This window comes from Heteronotia binoei, chromosome 3 (assembly GCF_032191835.1).
Source record: "Heteronotia binoei isolate CCM8104 ecotype False Entrance Well chromosome 3, APGP_CSIRO_Hbin_v1, whole genome shotgun sequence".
NCBI classification, from domain to species: domain Eukaryota; kingdom Metazoa; phylum Chordata; class Lepidosauria; order Squamata; family Gekkonidae; genus Heteronotia; species Heteronotia binoei.
Genome location: NC_083225.1, coordinates 59,873,203 through 59,892,715, shown reverse-complemented (window position 1 = coordinate 59,892,715; position 19,513 = coordinate 59,873,203).

Genomic DNA, 19,513 nt, shown 5'->3' with positions numbered 1-19,513 from the left:
CTTGCTGGTATTTTGCCAGTAGATGAACACCAAACTCTGTTCAGGTTGTAGTTGGCACAGCACATAGCCTCTGCCCAAAATCTCCAGGGCATGTCTGCATCACGTAACATACACTGGCACATGTCTTGCAATGTACGGCCTCTTCTCTCACAAAAAGCATTATGGGTAGGTCTGTACGGAGCAGTCAATCTGTGCTCAATCCCAAGCTCTGCAAACAAACTTTGAAAACGTTTATTAACAAATTCCGAGCCTCTATCAGAAATAATGCATGCAGGCACATTTCCAGTTTTTCTCTTAACAAACCTTAGCCAATTCTGCATATTTTGAAAGGTTTCAGTTTTAGCTTTCAACAGGTAAACAAAACCATACCTTGAATAGTGATCTTCTATACTTAAGACATATTTGGCCCCGCCCACTGACTCCTTAAAGGGCCCTATCAGGTCTAAGAACACTAGGTCAAGAGGTTTCTTACTAGTAAATTTACTTGGAGTACGCACAGGAGCTTTTGTAGACTTTACCAGCTTGCAGATTTCACAGTCAAGAAATTCCTTGCAAGGTTTAAGACTAAGGCCTTCTGCCTGTTCAACAGTCTTCTTTAGAGCAGGAAAACCAGCATGGCCTAATTTCCTGTTTGACAGTCAGGATCCTCCTTAACAGTAAATCCACTGCCCCTCTCTGGCTTACAGACAGGCTTTCTCTCCGCACGTAGAGAGGAATTGGACTGTCTCTTGCCATATTCATCAAGAAGCCGTCCAGTTACGACGTTCATGGTTAACCCTGTCTCAGGCAAACCCTCCAGGCTCGTTATCACAGCGTCATATGATGCATCTAAGGAACTTAAAAGTATGCACACCTCCTGTGATTCAGAAAACATTTGGTTATGCTCTCTTAGCTCTAGAAACATCCTACGCATAGACTCTATATGAGATAACATATCAGCATTAGCTGCCAGCCTGGTATGCAGAAGCTTCCTCACCAAACGAATCTGAGAACCGACAGTTCCTCGGACGTAAATTTCCTTCAAAGCATTCCAGCAGTCATGAGCCTTCTCCAGTCCTGCTATATGCACCAGCTGGGAGTCGTCTAGAGAAAGACCTATTAAAGACAAAGCCTTAACATCCTTTTTACGCAAAAGGTCTGCAGCTTTTCTGTCTTCAGCAGCAGCCAACAACCCCCGTAAAGGAGCAGCCACCACCTCCCACAGCTCTTGGTGCTTTAATAACAGACTGACCTTCTGGGACCATGTAGCATAGTTAGTCCCGTTCAGCTTAGTAATGCTGAGCCCAGAGAAGGAAACAACATTTGCAGCTTCCATCTCTGCTACTTATCACTGGACACCTGGGCAACTTGGCAGTCTGCCTCCGTCTCTTCCAAAACACTGTGTTGCCTCCTCTGTCTTCAGAACAGCAGCACCTCTGGAAACACTGGGAGCACTGGGAGCTCTGGGCCCATAACCAATGTTAGAGTATTTTGCACGCAGCAGAAGAGCTGAAGGAGAGGGACAGGCAAAACACAAGAATTAATAGTCAAGAGAAACAGCTGTATTCAATGGTAGATATATTTACCATTGCCAGGCCAAGGTCATACACAGTAATCAGTACACACTTCAGTAGATAACAGTATACAGCAGTAAGTATACACAGCACGATCCAAGCACAGTAGCCTAGGATCCAACACTAGGAGTGTCTCGCTGCCACCCAGAAAGAGGGCCTCACAGTACCCACAATCCTTACAGGCAGACTGAGCAGGCTCACTGAGCTTCCCTAAGTACACGTACCAATCATCAGGGTTGCATCAGCTCTGTGAGTCAGCACAAAGCCTAATTACAGGTGAGGTCATCCCACCTTACCTCAGTAACAGGTAACAGCTGGATCATGATGCAGCATGACTCAGCATGACATTGCAGAAACAACATTACTATTACTAAGATGGAGTCAGTCAGCCATTTTAGGACTGAGTTCCAACAATTTGTAGCTGGGATTCTTGGCCCCAATGTGCATTACTTTGCACTTGGCCACATTGAACCTCATCTGCCACGTTGACGCCCACTCACCCAGCCTCAACAGATCCCTTTGGAGTGCCTCACAATCCTCTCTGGTTCTCACCACCCTGAACAATTTAGTGTCGTCTGCAAACTTGGCCACTTCACTGCTCACTTCCAACTCCAAATCATTTATGAACAAGTTAAAGAGCATGGGACCCAGTACTGAGCCCTGCCACGTTGACGCCCACTCACCCAGCCTCAACAGATCCCTTTGGAGTGCCTCACAATCCTCTCTGGTTCTCACCACCCTGAACAATTTAGTGTCATCTGCAAACTTGGCCACTTCACTGCTCACTTCCAACTCCAAATCATTTATGAACAAGTTAAAGAGCATGGGACCCAGTACTGAGCCCTGCGGCACCCCACTGCTTACCGTCCTCCACTGCGAAGACTGCCCATTTATACTCACTCTCTGCTTCCTATTAATCAGCCAGTTTTTGATCCACAAGAGGACCTGTCCTTTTACTCCATGACTCTCGAGCTTTCTAAGGAGCCTTTGATGAGGAACTTTATCAAAAGCTTTCTGGAAGTCAAGGTAAACAACATCTATTGGGTCTCCTTTGTCCACATGTTTGTTCACCCCCTCAAAGAAATGTAACAGGTTAGTGAGGCATGCTCTTCCCTTACAGAACCCATGCTGAGTCTTCCTCAATAACCCGTGTTCATCAATGTGCCTACTCATTCTGTCCTTGATAATGGTTTCTACCAACTTTCCCGGTATTGAAGTCAGGCTGACTGGCCTGTAATTTCCCGGATCTCCTTTGGAACCCTTTTTAAAGGTGGGGGTGACATTTGCTACCTTCCAGTCCTCAGGAACGGAGTCCTCAGGAACGGAGGCAGATTTCAATTATTTCAAAGATTGTCCTGTGTGCAAAGCTATTTTTAGAATTTTGTTAAACCTTTCCAGTGTCAAGCATCAAAAAATATCCATTAGCAATGAAAGTACAACAGAGATCTGCTTTGTAAGGGAAACAAGTTATTAGAAGAGGCCTGAGCTATGACACCTCCCCCCATCTATCCTGCACTCGTGAGATTACATCAGGGGACAGTTTACCTCCTCCCCTCTCCAATAGGTTCATTTCAGAAGAGATGATCTTGCTTTCCCTTTTTGTATATTATCACCACTAAGGGTCATTGTTGCAAGCTGCCCCCCCCCCAACTGTTTTATTTGTTTTGCTTTCTAAATGGTCTCCCTCCATGGGTTCATATAATCCTCCCCCCCCACACACACACACTCTTTAAAAACTGTTAAGAGTTACAAGACAAGGACAGGAATTTTCCAGATGAAACTGGCATTGCTGTTTTTTTTTAGTGTTGATTAAAGGTACTGAGAACTTTAAGTATGGCCACCAATCAGTGAGGACAGGATGTGGTGATGTGATAAAATTCCAAAGGTTTCTAAGCCTCACCAGGTTGTCAGTCAGGTCCTGGAAATAAAAGGTCATGCTGAGGTATTCTTCCCATTTCTTCAGAGAGATGTGACCATAGATCTTCTAGCTTCTTCCTAGGATATCTATGTTCTTTCTCTCTGATGGCAAATCTTCCTTGCTTTCAGCCTCTCATTCATTCAGCTCTTGGAAGGCTTTTCATGGTAGTTTTCTTCACTTCCTCTTCCTGAGGATACCCCTTCCCCATGACTTCCACTCACTTCTCTGCTGCCTCTCTTCAGTGTCTTCTCTCAACTGTCCCTTATATACTCTGTCTCAGGAAAGTTCTGTCCAATCTACTACAGCTACCCAGCTAGGCCGTGTTCTAATTGGTTCTGGAATTCTGGGCTTTAGGAGTCCCCCTCAAAGCATCCTTTTGGGTTGAAAACCTATTCTGAGTTTGAATGCTGTTCTGAGTGACCTTTTAACTTTTCCTTAACAATACTCAATTGCTTCACTAAGTGAAAATACAATGTACACTTGGAAAGGAATAGCAGGAGGGTTTCAAAACTGCTATACATACACAAAACAGAGATAACAATAACAAACATTCTGACATTGTTACAAACAGTATGCCTTTTCCAGGTTAGAGAACTTGTTTCTCCATAGGAGACCTTCAAGAACAGGATTTCAGTGGGCATTTCAGAATGATGTGGGAGGGGGTCAGATGGGGAAAAAAGCATACATTCCACAAGCAGAAATGCTAGTCATTCAGGACCCAAGTCAAACTTACCATCATCAGATTCCTCATTTACATTATAGGACCTCCCTAATGTCCTATCATTAACAGCCTTGTTCTGGTCTTGTTGTGTGTTCCTTTATTGAGCCAATCCATCTCATTTGGGATCTTCCTTCTGCCTTCAACTTTTCCTAGCATGTTTGACTTTTCCAGTGGCTCTCATCTGAAGTCGCTACATCTGTAACATGTGTTGCAACTGGAAGAGTGGGTGCTTAAGCATCTCTGGGTTTTATTATCTTAAATACTAACATTTTACTTTCTTTATCAAACAGAATTTAAAGCACATCACCTATGAATCATCAATGATTCCTCCAGTGATAAAATGTGGAATTAGGAAGTTCCATGTTCAAAGTCCTGTTATTCCTTGAAGCTCAGAGCTAAACTACACTAGTGTGCCTTCTAAGCTATGTGTGAGTGGCCACTCATTAACACAGGAGGCCCCACTCAGCAGCATTCTGGAACTGCACAGGTACTTGCACTGCCCATCTCCTAATTTTAAGATTACAGCAGTTATATTCTGCTCAGAATGTAAACTGCTCCACTCAGTAGGAGAAAAAAAAAAGCGAACACGTTGAACTACAAAACATTTTTTGAACAAGTTGAAACCAGGTTACCCAATGGTGGTTCAAAGGTATGCAAATAACTCCCCATCAGGGCTGGTTCGGCGTGAGGGAGAAAGCATGCTGCTCCTTGACACCATGGTCCCATGCTAGATTGGACCCTCACAGGCTTTAAATAAGATGTTTCCCCACAGCTGCTGTGGGGAAAATAAATTGTGTTATTTGGCCCTCAGTAGTTGTCATGTTGTGAATGATAATCCACTATAACGCTATAAGAGAAATTTTTATTTTTGTTAGGGTCAAACCAATGCCAGACAAGATACTGAAATATCTATAAATGAATGTCCGTCATATCTCTAGAATGTCAACAGGAGACCCACTGTGGTGGTGTAGGTTTGACTTCATTCTCCCCCATCATTTTCCTGACCTCAAATACCTCCCATCAGGGGTTATTTTGTAGAAAAATAGGTGGTGGAGCTCATCCAGGGATTGTTATGCAGCTGCACCTACTATTCAATGGACAAGGTGGGAAGGAGGAGGTGGAACTGTCAGAAAGGTTCAGGAGCTGCGCTTCTGTGAGCTCCCGCTGAATCTGAGACCTGCCTTCCACCATGCTATTTGTTCTGTTGGGGTACTCATATGTGTCACCTGTATGTCTCAGTGGGGTGATTAGCAGCTCTGGTGGCTGTGTGAAGTCAGGAAAATGGTTTGTAGAAGAGGAAGCATTACCTTCCCCACCTAATTTTTAAAAACCAACTCCTGAGATTCTGTCATAAAATATACTACATTTCATGGGTTTAGTCTCACCGACTAATTTTGGAGGGTGTGTTATAAGACTCATATTAATTAATAATATAAGTTTCATCTCAGTTACCTCTCAGACACACTCACATTTTCTCAAGGAGCATATATAGTCATTCAACAAGTGCTACATGACTTCTGTCAGCTGCCTGTAAGGAGAAACTTTTGGTCAGCTCCTCTTTCCTCAGTCACACTGTTTTACTTTGAGTGCTTTTTCTTATGTTTTCCCGGGGCTTTTTTGTAGGAAAAGCCCAGCAGGAACTCATTTGCATATTAGGCACACACCCCTAATGCCAAGCTGGCCAGAACTGCATTCCTGTGCATTCTTTCTCAAAAAAGGCCCTGTGTTTTCCCATTGTTGCTAGGTTGTGCTACTGTTTATTGATATGGCAGTATGTACCCTCAAAGAATCTGTCTCTCTGTCTCACACACACAGAACATAAAGTCAACTTTATGGATCATAATTTTCAGGTTCAGTTGCTGATTTTCAGAAACAAAAGTGATGCACAAAAGCAGAATTTCTGTTCTTCCATGCTGTATAGCAAATATTTGTAGAAATTGTTAAGACAGTATTATGAAAAAAGACATACTGTAAGCACATTATGTAATCTTGCTAGGCTACTACACACTGTGAGTGCACGCTAACAAAAGTAATTTATTTATTTATTCTATGACTTATATCCCGCCCTTCCCATAAAATGGCTCAGGGCGGCTCACAACAAACGATAAAACAATAAACAGAGTGCAAAGTTATTACATTTAAAAAAGTTGGAGCGTTTAAAAACCTAAAAACCTTAAAATCTTAACGTTAAAACTATACAGTATATTTCACTGAAGTCTGATAAGCTACATTTATCTAGTCAGGCGTAGGCTAACCGGAAGAGGCTTGTCTTTCAGGCCCTGCGGAACTGAGTAAGATCCCGCAGGGCCCTCACCTCTTCGGCAACTGGTTCCACCATGTGGGGGCCATTGTAGAGAAGGCCCTGTCTCTGGTTGTCTTGAGACGGACTTCTTTGGGCCCGGGAATGGTGAGAAGGTTTTGCATCCCAGACCTCAGTACTCTCTGGGGAACGTGTGGGGAGAGACGGTCCTTCAGGTAGGCAGGTCCCAGGCCATATAGGGCTTTAAAGGTAATGACCAGCACCTTGTACCGGGCTCGGTATATTATTGGAAGCCAGTGCAGAGCCGGAAGACCCGGCCGAATGTGCCCCCACCTTGGGAGGCCAAATAACAGCCGGGCCGCGGCATTCTGCACCAGCTGCAATTTCCGGGTCCGGCACAGGGGCAGCCCCATGTAGAGGGCATTGCAGTAATCCAACCTCGAGGTGACCGTAGCATGGATCACTGTTGCTAGGTCGTCGCGGTCCAGGAAGGGGGCCAACTGCCTTGCCCGTCTAAGATGAAAAAACGCGGACTTGGCAGTGGTTGCTATCTGAGCCTCCATCTTTAGGGACGGCTCCAGTAGCACCCCCAGGCTTTTGACCCTGTCCGCCGCCGTCAGCGGCGCACCGTCAAAAACCGGCAGGGGGATTTCCCCCCCCCCCCGGTCCACGACAGCCCAAACAAAGGACCTCTGTCTTCGCAGGATTCAGTCTCAGTCCACTCAGTCTGAGCCACTCAGCCACGGCCTGTAATGCCCGATCTAGGTTTTCTGGGGCGCAGACCGGTTGACCATCCATAAGTAGATAGAGCTGGGTGTCATCAGCATACTGGTGACACCCCAGCCCATACCTTCGGGCAATCTGGGCAAGAGGTCGCATATAGATGTTAAATAACATCGGGGAGAGAACCGCTCCCTGGGGCACTCCACAATTAAGTGTGTGCCTCCGGGATAGCTCCCCCCCAATTGTGACCCTTTGTCCCCGACCTTCAAGGAAAGACGAAAGCCACTGCAGGGCCAGCCCCTGAATCCCCGCGTCGGCGAGGCGGCAAGTCAGTAACCGATGGTCGACCGTATCGAACGCCGCCGATAGGTCCAACAGCATCAGCACTGCCGAGCCACCCCGATCCAGATGCCGTTGAAGGTCATCTACCAGGGCAACCAACACCGTCTCCATCCCATGACCTGGGCAAAAGCCGGACTGGAGTGGGTCAAGGACATGAAGCGTCCTCCAGGAAAGTCTGTAGCTGCCTCGCCACTGCCCTCTCAATAAGTTTGCCCAGGAAGGGCAAATTTGAGACCGGCCTATAGTGTGCCAATTGGGCCGGGTCTAAAGATGGTTTTTTTAAGAGGGGACGGACCACAGCCTCTTTAAGCGGCGTTGGAAAGAGCCCTTCCGTTAGGGATCTGTTTATGATATCCCGTATAGGATATCTGAGATCCCCTTGGCAAGATTTAATAAGCCGGGAAGGGCATGGGTCCAATTTACAAGTTGTTGAGCAGGCAGCCAAGAGGATCCTGTCAACTTCCTCCAGGCTGAGGGGGCCGAAACCGTCCAGAATATAATCCGAAGACATGCTCGGGGCCTCGGTTGCGTTAACTGTCTCTAAGTTGACGGGGAGGTCGAGGCGGAGTGATGCAATCTTGTCCGCAAAATAATTCGCAAAAGCCTCACAGCCTATCTCCAATTCAAAGGAATTTGGTCTGCCCTGAGGCAGCGTAGTGAGATCCCGAATTATATCAAACAATTGTGCCGGGCGCGAAGTTGCGGACGCAATCTTATCCGCAAAGTATGTCTTCTTTGCGGATTTGATTGCCATCTCATAGGTCTTCAAACTCTCTCTATAAGATGTTCGGGTCACCTCGTCTCGAGTGCGCCGCCATTGCCTCTCTAGTCGTCTGAGGTCCCGCTTCAATTGCCGCAATTCCTGGTTAAACCAGGGAGACGGCTTAAGGCGGGGGCGCAGAGGACGCCTAGGCGCGATCTCATCGATGGCCCTGGAGAGTCCATCGTTCCAGGACTCTACCAGATCATCCAGAGAGTCGCCAGTGGGCCAGGTATCCCGCAGAGCCGTCAGGAACCGTTCCGGGTCCATCAGGCTCCGTGGGCGAGCTAAAATACGCTCTCCACCTAAACAGGTTTGGGGTGCCATATCCATACGAGCCTTAAGGGCAAAGTGATCCGACCATGGCACTGCTTCCATTGCAATATCGTTCACTTGTACTCCCGCCGCGAAGACCAGGTCTAACATGTGTCCTGCCTGATGAGTGGGTGTTGTAACAACCTGGGAGAGTCCTAGTGTCGCCATGGATGACACTAGGTCCATCGCCTGGCTGGAGGCCGCATCGTCGGCGTGGACATTGAAGTCGCCCAAGACCAATAGCCTTGGGCACTCCAGCGCCCAGCCCGGCACGGCCTCCACCAGGGATGGTAAGGCGGCGGCTGGTGCGTTAGGCGGTCGGTACACCAGCCAGATCGCCAACCCCTCCCCAACATCCCACATCAGGCCGGCACATTCAATGCCCGGGATCTCCGGGGCCAGGAGAGGCCTAAAGGAGTAAGCCTCTCGTATGAGTAGTGCCACTCCTCCCCCCTGCCCGCTAGTCCGGGACTGGTGGAAGACCGAGTAACCTGGGGGGGTCATCTGGGAGAGAGCCACGGTCTCCCCATCTCGCACCCAGGTCTCGGTCACGCAAGCCAGGTCCGCGTCCTGCTCCAGCAGGTAGTCCCGAAGGACGACGGTCTTATTATTGATGGACCTGGCGTTGCATAACACCAGTGTCGGAGGCGGGTAAATTCGTCTGGTCCCACTACCTGTCACCATCGGGATGGGACACAGGCTGGAAGGTGGTCGAGCACTCTCATGTCTCAGCCTCCTTCGCTTATAGGTCTGCCTGCTCCCACCGTCATACCTTCCCCTCCCCAGGAGTACCGGAATCCCCAGGCCAGTCATCTTCTATAGTGGAAACCAGTTCGTCGACTGATGGTAACAGTAGCTTGGGAAGTAAAGTGCTGCTGTATACAACTACGGAGTAGTAGGTGCAAAGTGTTAAAGTGCAGGACTTCCTGTTTGGCTGGAAGACAGTCTGCAGCTCCCTAACAGAGGGGGATTTTATTGTCACTGTTCAGGGTATTAAAGACCCCTGATAAGGTCTATGCTCATTAACCCTAGGCAAGGGTTAACCCAAGACGACTTATCTTCCTTTAATGCTGTTGATATCGAACTGGAGCAGTCAGGGAACTGACTCCTTCATTTCTTGATGTCCGGCAATGGAATGTCAACCATCGTCTGCAGTGACTCTAAAGTGACTTCGGTCACTTAAGGCTGTCGGAATCCAAGCACGCTAGAAGGACTGATTTTAATTGCAAGAAAATAGCAGCCGGGGGAGTTGAGAACATCTAAAAGGTAGACTCATCATTCTTATCTTCACTCTGAGAGACTTTGAATATAGTTTAAACACTGAGTGGATTAATAACAGACGAAGGCAAAGCATAATTGAATGAAAAAAAAAACTTTTACCTTGTTAAGCTGAGCTCTGTGGCTTTGGATGTGAACAACAGCAAAAAAAAAAAAACCTTTCAAGATAAGAGTGAAAGTTGGCAATGGGAGGCTGGTGACGCAGAAGAAAGAAAAGAGAGTTGCCGTGTATATATGCCCATAAACTGCAGAACCTAGAATGAACTGAGCTGAGTGGGGGCACAGCAGGAAAAGAATTCAGCTTGGGAAAACTGAACGCCGTAAAAACAATTGCCTTCAAAGATATTTTGGAGAAAGGACATATTGTTGTGAATTTTTGTGGTTGTGGTTTCTTCATGCAGCTCAAAAAACTGCGAGATTAGACACGAGATCAGTCTAAGCTGTGACAGGAAGTGAAACTAAAAGGGGCTGGACAATAAATCAGAGCCTATAAGGACAACAAGAGCTGTGACATCCGACCTTTGAACTAGGAAGGAATTGAGTCCAAGACTCAGATCAAGAAAGACGAAGAGAGACCTCTCTAGGCTGGAACTGTACCATAGAGAAATAACGATTGCCATTTTAAAAGGGAGAAAAACTGTCAAAATTGTTAAAATTCAATATCTTTGCTCAGGAAGAAGGGAGAAAAACGAAACTAGTCTCATCTGAAAGAACTGGCTCTAAGCTATTGGATTGGATGCTAAATTTTATGTGGGGATTTTTTTAAGGTTTGGTGATTTTTTATATGTCAGTAGAAAGAACAACACGTGCAAGAGCCCAATCATTTGACAAGATGCAGGCTCAATTTGACGCTCTGGAGGCAAAAATGTTAAAAGCTATGGACAAATTGCATTTGGCAATAAAAAAAGATATTAAAAAAGAAGTTGGAGACCTTAAGAAGGAGATAGAGAATTTTAAGGAAGAGACTCAAAATAAAGTGAAAGAGGTAGAGATGAAAGTGGATACACAGGCCTCTGCCTTGCTAAAAATTCAAGAAAAGGTCATAATACACGACTGTAAGTTGCTGGAGTCACAAGTGCGTCTAAGAGGGGTACCTGAAAAAGAAGACACAGACTTAAAAGGCTATATGGTGGATATCATCACTGAGTACATAGAAGAAGACCCTGACAGATTTAAGAGTATGTTGGAGGGTGCCTACAGAGTCAACTCAGTTTATGCGAAAAATAAAGGTCTGCCAAGAGACATCGTCATAAGATTAAGATCAAAAGAAGTGGCAGAGAAAATTTTGAGGAAAGGGTACCAAAAAGCCTGGGCAATAGAAGGGAGCAGAGTTAAAATAATGAAAGAGCTACCAAGAGAAGTGATCAGCGATAGGAAAAAGTACAAGAAGCTAACCGATCAGTTGCGTGCAGAGGGCACAAGATATAGATGGATAATACCAGAGGGTCTTGGATTTGAACAAAATGGCAAAAGGATTACAATAAGAAGCGAACAAGAGATGCATAGCTTTTTTGAAGAAAATAAAGAACCAACATCATAATGGAGTACAAATTACTATCTTGGAATATAAATGGACTAAATTCACCACAGAAAAGAAGGAGAACATTTCATTGGATTAAAAAGCAAAAATGTAATATAATTTGTTTACAGGAAGTTCATATACAACGCAAGGACAGTAAATTTTTGTGGAATAGAAATTTGGGGTTGGAATTTTTTTCACTAGCAGAGCAAAAGAAAAGAGGGGTGGTTTTTTACATTAAAGAACAACTTGACCCAAAATTAATCTTTAAAGACAAAGAAGGAAGATACATTGCTGTTGAGGTGACGATAGAGGCGAAAAAAACGTTACTACTAGGACTCTATGCACCCAATGGAGCGAAAGACAAATTCTTTAAAGACATAAATAGACAAATGGACGAAGAGACTTATGACCAGGTATTGATGATGGGCGATTTTAATGGGACAATACAAAATAACCTTGACAGATCAAGTCCAAAGAAGAATGATAAAGAAGGGAAGCTGCCCAATTCTTTCTTTGAGTTGATTAAACAGGAAAATCTAGAAGACATTTGGAGAAAGTTCAACCCTGAGGTAAGAGACTATACATTTTTCTCAGCAAGGCATAATTCTTTTTCCAGAATTGACATGTTGTGGGGTTCCCAAGGCTTGGGCCTCATAACAAAAAAAATTGAGATTCTTCCAAAGGTTTGGGCGGACCATAATCCAATATGCTGGTCAACAAAATTGCAAAGAAAATCAAGAAGATGGAGAATTAATGAGGATTTACTACAAAATAAAGACACTGTATCATTCTTAGAAAAGGAGACTGCAGCATTCTTCCAAATAAATGAAACGGATGATATGGAATATCCAACAGTATGGGACACTTATAAAGCAGTAATGAGGGGTATATTAATTACATTGAATAATAAAGACAAAAGAGCAAGAGAAGAAAGGCTGTCAGCACTGCAAAATGAAATAGATAAAAAAGAAAAGGACTTAAAAAAAAGACCAGGGAAGAAAAAATTAATAAAAGAAATTACGATATTACAATCCCAAGTTAAACATTTGCTGAATAAAGAATTAGAATGGAATTTAAAAAATTTGAAACAGAAATCGTTTGAAAGTGCAAACAAACCTGGTAAATACCTGGCCTGGCAATTAAAAAAAAGGAAAGAAAATAAGACTATAAATAAAATCATGGCAAATGGGAAAACAGTAGTGGATCAAGAAGGAATTAAAAGAGAATTCTTTAAATACTATGCAAATTTATTCAAGGGTGTGAATGTAAGTAAAGAAAAAGTGGAAGAGTATCTACGAAACATTCAGGTGGCACCTTTGACGGAACATATGAAAAAGATATTAAATGACCCAATAGAGAAAATTGAAATAGAAGCAGCAATAAAAGCAATGCAAGAGGGTAAAGCTCCAGGGCCAGATGGATTCACGTCAAAATTTTACAAATCTCTCAAGGATGAATTAACACCCAAACTGTTGAAGTTGTTAAACACGATAAGAGAAGAAGGGAAAATCCCAAAGACCTGGAGGGAAGCTGTAATCTCTCTGATTCCTAAGGAAGATAAAGATAGCACAAACGTAAAAAATTATAGACCAATCTCATTGTTGAATAATGACTATAAGATCTATACAAGAATTTTAGCAGAGCGACTGAAACAATACCTGACCAACTTTATAAACAAAGACCAAGCGGGATTTCTTCCTAAAAGACAAATAAGGGACAATGTAAGAGCTGTTATTAATGTTGTGGAATATTATGAAAAGCACCCGGAAAAAGAAGTGGCCTTATTTTTTGTTGACGCAGAGAAAGCCTTCGACAACTTAAATTGGGACTTTATGTTTGCGGTAATGGAAAAAATTAATTTAGGGGAACAATTTATAAAAATGACAAGAGCAATATATACAGATCAGCATGCAAAATTGTGTATAAATGCAGACCTTACCAAAGAATTGAAAGTGAGTAAAGGAACAAGGCAAGGATGCCCGCTATCACCATTGTTGTTTATAATGACTCTTGAAATTTTGTTACAACAAATTCAAAAAGATGAAAAAATAGAAGGTCTAAAAATTAGAAGATTCTCTTATAAATATAAAGCTTTTGCAGATGATATAGTGTTCATAATGGAGAATCCGGTTCAAGTGTCACCACTGCTGTTAGCTAAGATAAAAGAATACGGAGAACTAGCAGGATTATACATAAATAAGGAGAAATCGAAATTCCTCTGTAAAAACATGCAACCAAATAAAACAAACGAACTACAAAAGGTGACAGGTTGTGAAGTCACAACCAAAGTTAGGTACCTTGGAATAGAGATAACAATGAAGAACATTGATTTATACAAAAACAATTATGAAAAACTGTGGTGTAAGATGGACAAAGATTTGATGAAATGGAATAAACTCAACTTGTCCTTACTGGGCAGGATAGCTGCAATCAAAATGAATATTTTGCCAAGGATAATGTATTTGTTTCAAACCATCCCGATTGTAAAAGAAGCAAAACAATTCAACAAATGGCAAAGGAAAATCTCTGATTTCATTTGGGCCGGAAAGAAACCAAGGATAAAGATGAAGATCTTAACGGATGCCAAAGAGAGAGGAGGTTTTCAACTTCCCGATCTAAGACTATACCACGATGCAGTTTGTTTGACATGGATAAAAGATTGGATAATGCTGTTAGATAAAAAACCTTTGTGGTTAGAAGCTCACGGAAATAGATTCGGCTGGCATGCATACATGTACTATGGGAAGAATAAAATGGATGGTTTTTTCTCTCACCACTATGTCAGAAATACATTACTAAATACTTGGATAAAATACAAGAAATACGGGGACGAGAGAAAACCATTATGGATAGTGCCAGCAGAAGTAATAAAAATAACAGCTGATTCTGAAGAAAAAAGAGAAATGTCATATAACCAACTGCTTAAGATTCAAGGAGACAAAATTGAATTAAAAACCTCAGAAGAGCTAAATAACAATTATGATTGGTTTCAAATGCAACAAATTAAAAGTTTGATGGAAAATGACATAAAATCAGAGGGGATTAGACGAGAACAAACAGAACTGGAAAGAGTCCTGTTAGGTGACAATGAAAAATTGATATCAAAAGTATATAAGTTATTATTGAAATGGTCTACAGAAGAAGAAGTAGTAAAGTCTCAAATGGTCAAATGGGCAATTAATGTGAATAGAGAAATACAAATGGAAACATGGGAGCACCTCTGGAAGAACTCAATGAAGATATCAACTTGTCAAAGCATTAAGGAGAACTGTTTTAAAATGATGTATAGGTGGTATATGACTCCGAAAAAATTGGCTAAGATAAGTAAGAAAATGTCGGATAGATGTTGGAAATGTAAAAAACATGAAGGTTCTTTCTTCCATATGTGGTGGACATGTGAAAGAGCGAAAGAATTCTGGAAGATGATACAACAAGAAATCACCAAAATTTTGGGCTATGATTTTAAGAAAATTGCAGAGACGTTTTTACTTGGATTACAATTAGAAAAATACCCAAAAGAAGACAGGACTTTAATTTGGTACCTGTTATCAGCTGCTAGGACTTTGTACGCGCAGCTTTGGAAGCAAGAAAAAATACCAGAGAAATGGGAATGGACCATGAAAGTTTTATCGTGGTGTGAAATGGACAAATTAACCAGAACACTAAGAGACTATGATTTAGAGATATTCAAAAGGGAGTGGAGAAAATTTAAAGGATATATGGAGAAAACTTGGAAAGTAAAGAAATATTGGACATTTTTTTAGTTGTAAGAATATATATACGGAACTTTGAGCAATCAGAAGTGCCTTTAGTATGGATTTGAACTTATAACCTCGGGGAAGTCAACATTGGAGGGAGGGGGGATGGAAATGTCATATGGGTTAATGTGAAAAAAAAAGAAAAAATTAAGAAATAGATAAGCTTTGTAACCATATGCTACCAATAAATTGTTTAAAACTCAAAAAAAAAAAAAAAAAAAAAAACAAAGTGTTAAAGTGCAGTTCTTCTTCTTATGTTATAACAGCTCTAAACTAAAAACTAAAGTGCGGTAGTGTCCAAAAGTGCAAGGCGGCAGAGTCTAAAGTGCGGTAGTGTCCACAAAGGTGCAAGGCGGTAGTGTCCAAAAAAGGTGCAAGGCGGCAAAGTCTAAAGTGCGGTAGTGTCCAATAGGTGCAAGGCGGCAAGGAGGTGGAAATTGAATCTCAGTCTTGATCTTATTCTTGGTTCTGCCTCACAAATTGAACACAATTGGATGCAACACAGAAAGGGAATGCTCTCTTTAAAAACTTGTGATGGGGGCAGGGAATGCACAGGTTTCTGACTTGGTTTCCCAGATTAACAAGGTTATTCCTGCTGCAGCTGGGAACTGAAGAATGAATGCCTTACACTGGTCTGCCTTCCTCAGTTTATCCTGACAACAATCTTCTGTAGCCCTGACCTGAGTAGCCCAGGCATCCCTGATCTCATCAGATCTCAGAAGCTAAGCAGGGTCGACTCTGGCAAATAATTGGATGGGAGACCTTGAAATACCAGCAGTTGAGAGAATAGGGACAGACTTTATTCAGCCACCTCTCTGAATATCCTCCAGGTGCCCAGTAGGGGTCAGTCACCAGAGATTGCCATAACTTCCAGGTGTGCACACACTCAGAGCCATACATGCACATATTAAAAATACAAAACCTCACAATCTTGTGGGAGTAGATTTGCCTGACAGCATATGTCCAGCCCAAACTGCAGCTAAAATGTTAAAATTAAATGTGAGAAGATAGCTGGCTGATGAAGTTTATGAAGGAGATGGGGGGTGTTGTTAAAGGTATGCCTGCATTCTTTCTCCTTTCAAAGAGAACTTCAGACCCATGGAAGAACTGTCACATGGCTAGAGTATGAGGCTACAAAGGGTAACAGAAAATGCTAGTGGGCAGGATATACTATGCAAGTCATATGCCGTCCATTCTGTTCAGGAGACTATTCCTGTAAGTAAAGAAAGCTATCAGAAAATATTTAATTCTGATTCAACCAAAGCTGGTTTACTTCTCTTTAGCTACTTCTTTTCAAGGCTACTTTCCCATCTGTAAACACCATAAAAACATAATTCCAAAAAACCCCATATAATTTTAAATTAAATAACTAAACCTATAAGATGGGAAAGTTGCATGTCGTTTACATTTACCCTTACCCCAGTCTATCCTTTAGGCTCATCCTATGTAATGAAATTTTATGCATACTATAAGCAACTACAAAATTAATGGCACCCTGATGTAAATCACAGTATGAATGCTCAAATTGCCTTGGGTTTTAATAGCTTGACCTCAGCTTGCTGAATTCCTAAAGCACCAAAGGAAGAGACTTAGCATACAAATATCAGAATTAGCTCTCTTCCAACAGAACACTGGCACCACCTAATGGTATATATGATCATTTTTCCTGAAAGAACCGTAGTAATATTTATATTCTGAATACATTATCTCAAATTCCTGACAATGACAAACATCAATTTTCTTAAAGTGTTTTTGGTTTAGATTGGGTTCACAGGGTGTTTCTGTAAATTTATCTAGAAGCCGAATGTCCATTAACATCTTACTATTATTACCAGATAGTCATTTGAGTTCACAAAATTTTGGTGCATAAAAGTGTTAGTTTGAAAAGTAAGAGAACATCTCCCAAGAATTATTTTTTTCTTGTGTTCCACTTCCTTTTAAATATACATTCCTTTCATTTTCAAAAAACTTTGATACTTTCAAAAGGGTGAATGATATTCAGAAATCACTTCTCTAAATATGAACAAGATGAAGTTTGAGTCCAGAAGCACCTTTAAGACCAACAAAGTTTTATTCTGGGTGTAAGCTCTCATGTGCACACACACTTCTTCAGATACACTGAAACAGAAGTCACCAACCATTATATATAGGTAGAGGGTGAGGAGGGTGTTGCCAGGAAGGCCTGTGAATAGTAGCAGATTAGCATACAGCATAACAAATGAGATTACAACAGATGCTAGAACTGATGGATGTTAACACGTGTAGTTTATTTCAATTCAATTATTTATTTCAATTTTTTTTCTATGCTCCCCGCAATCAGGCTCAGAATGGATCACAACAGCAGCATACAACAATAAAATAGTATTCCAATAATTTTAAACAGTTAAGAACAAAATAAATTAAAAAGGTAGCACTGTCAGTTAAAGCGCAATAATCTCAGAAACTAGAGCCACTGAGCCTAAGATGTACTCAGTTTGGGCCACCTAAAGATGGAAGGCTTCAGCAAGGGCAGCCCACTTAATTGGATATCTGCTGCCTCATCCAAATGCCTGACAGAACAGCTCTTTTTGACAGGCCCTTCAGAATGGTAAAAGGTTCAGCAGGGCTCTGATCTCAAGCTCTAAAACCACTACCTGATGAAGTTAAAAAAAAAATTAACAAAGCCAGAATGGCACCTAGAGAAAACCGGATGCAAGACAGGCCCAAAATAGACAATAAGAGAATACCACTAATAGTCATATACAACTCTCAACTCCAAACAGCTGCATTACCAGGTACTTAAACCTCTACTGCAGGGGTGGCCAATGGTAGCTCTCCAGATGTTTTTTGCCTGTAACTCCCATCAGCCCTAGCCATTGGCCATGCTGGCTGGGGCTGGTGGGAGTTGTAGGCAAAAAACATCTGGAGAGCTACCGTTGGCCACCCCTGCTCTACTGGATAATGTCTGTTCTCTTTCACAAGTACTGGCAGGCAAACCTTTTCTTGCCCTCAGTCTTAAACAGCTCCTCACCCACAATTATACTACATCAAATCTGAACATGGACACTGGTATTAGAAGAAAAGAGCAAGAGACCAGTAGCAAATTATGTACCAGGGGTGGCCAAACTGGCTCAGGAGCCACATGTGACTCTTTCAAACATATTGCGTGGCTCTCGAAACCCCCACCGTCCAGTTGGCCACCTTGGAGAAAGCATTTATATCTTTTAATCCCTTTACCAAGCCAACAAATGTTGGGGGGGGGAGGGCTTGGAGAATGCATTTAAAGATTAAGTTGCCTTCCTTCCTTCGCATTCATGTCTTGTGGCTCTCAAATATCTGACATTTATTCTATGTGGCTCTTATGCTAAGCAAGTTTGGCCATCCCTGTTATATACTAACAAAATTTGTGGCAGGATATGAGCTTTTATGAGTCATTGCTCACTTCTTCAGTTACTGCTACCAGAGCCTACATTCTTCAGATACTGTTACCCAGATGCCAACTTTGCTGCACATATACCAAGACAACACAATCACTGGACCTAAGTACCTCAACTACAGTATCTCAGGTTCATTAATTTGTTCAGCTTTTAACAATGCATATGTCATTAAATGCCAGCAATGCTCTTCAGTTCTCTACACAGGGCAAACAGGTCAAACCTTATGACAAAGGATAAATGGACACAAATCTGACATCAATAATCACAAAACTAAGAAACCTGTAGGAGAACACTTCAACCTTCCAAAACATTCAACAGGGGACCTCAAATTAGCTGTTTTATTGTAAAGGAAATTTAGAAACAGACTAGAGCAGGAGATTGCTGAATTACAAGATTACAACACAGAAGGCAATGAAACCCCCAGGGTTTAACAGAGATATTGATTTCTTATCTCACTACACATGCTAAAGTCATTCAGTTATTGCATATATTGTAAACACCTTTATTATTATTTTGTATGCTAATTTGCTGCTATTCACAAGTCTTACCAATTGCCTTAATCCAGTTTTAGCTATATTTACGGCTCAGTGAGTTATGCATCTTGACTCTAATTGGCCCTTCCTGGCAACACCCTCATCACTGTCTACCTATATGTAGTGGTTGATGACTTGCATTTTAATGTATCTGAAGAAGTGTTCATACACATGAAAGCTTACACCCAGAATTAAACTCTGTTGGTCTTAAAGGTGCCATTGGACTCAGATTTTGTTCAGTTGTTTCAGACCTGGTTACCTACCTGAACCGATTAACAATATGCAGAGATCTCATGGAGATTATATACAGTGCATTTCTAATAGGAATAACTCTAGTTAGAATTGCACAGACAATAACTTTGGGTTGAGGCAGTTCAACTGCTTTCACCAAACATTATAGACAACTGTTCAACT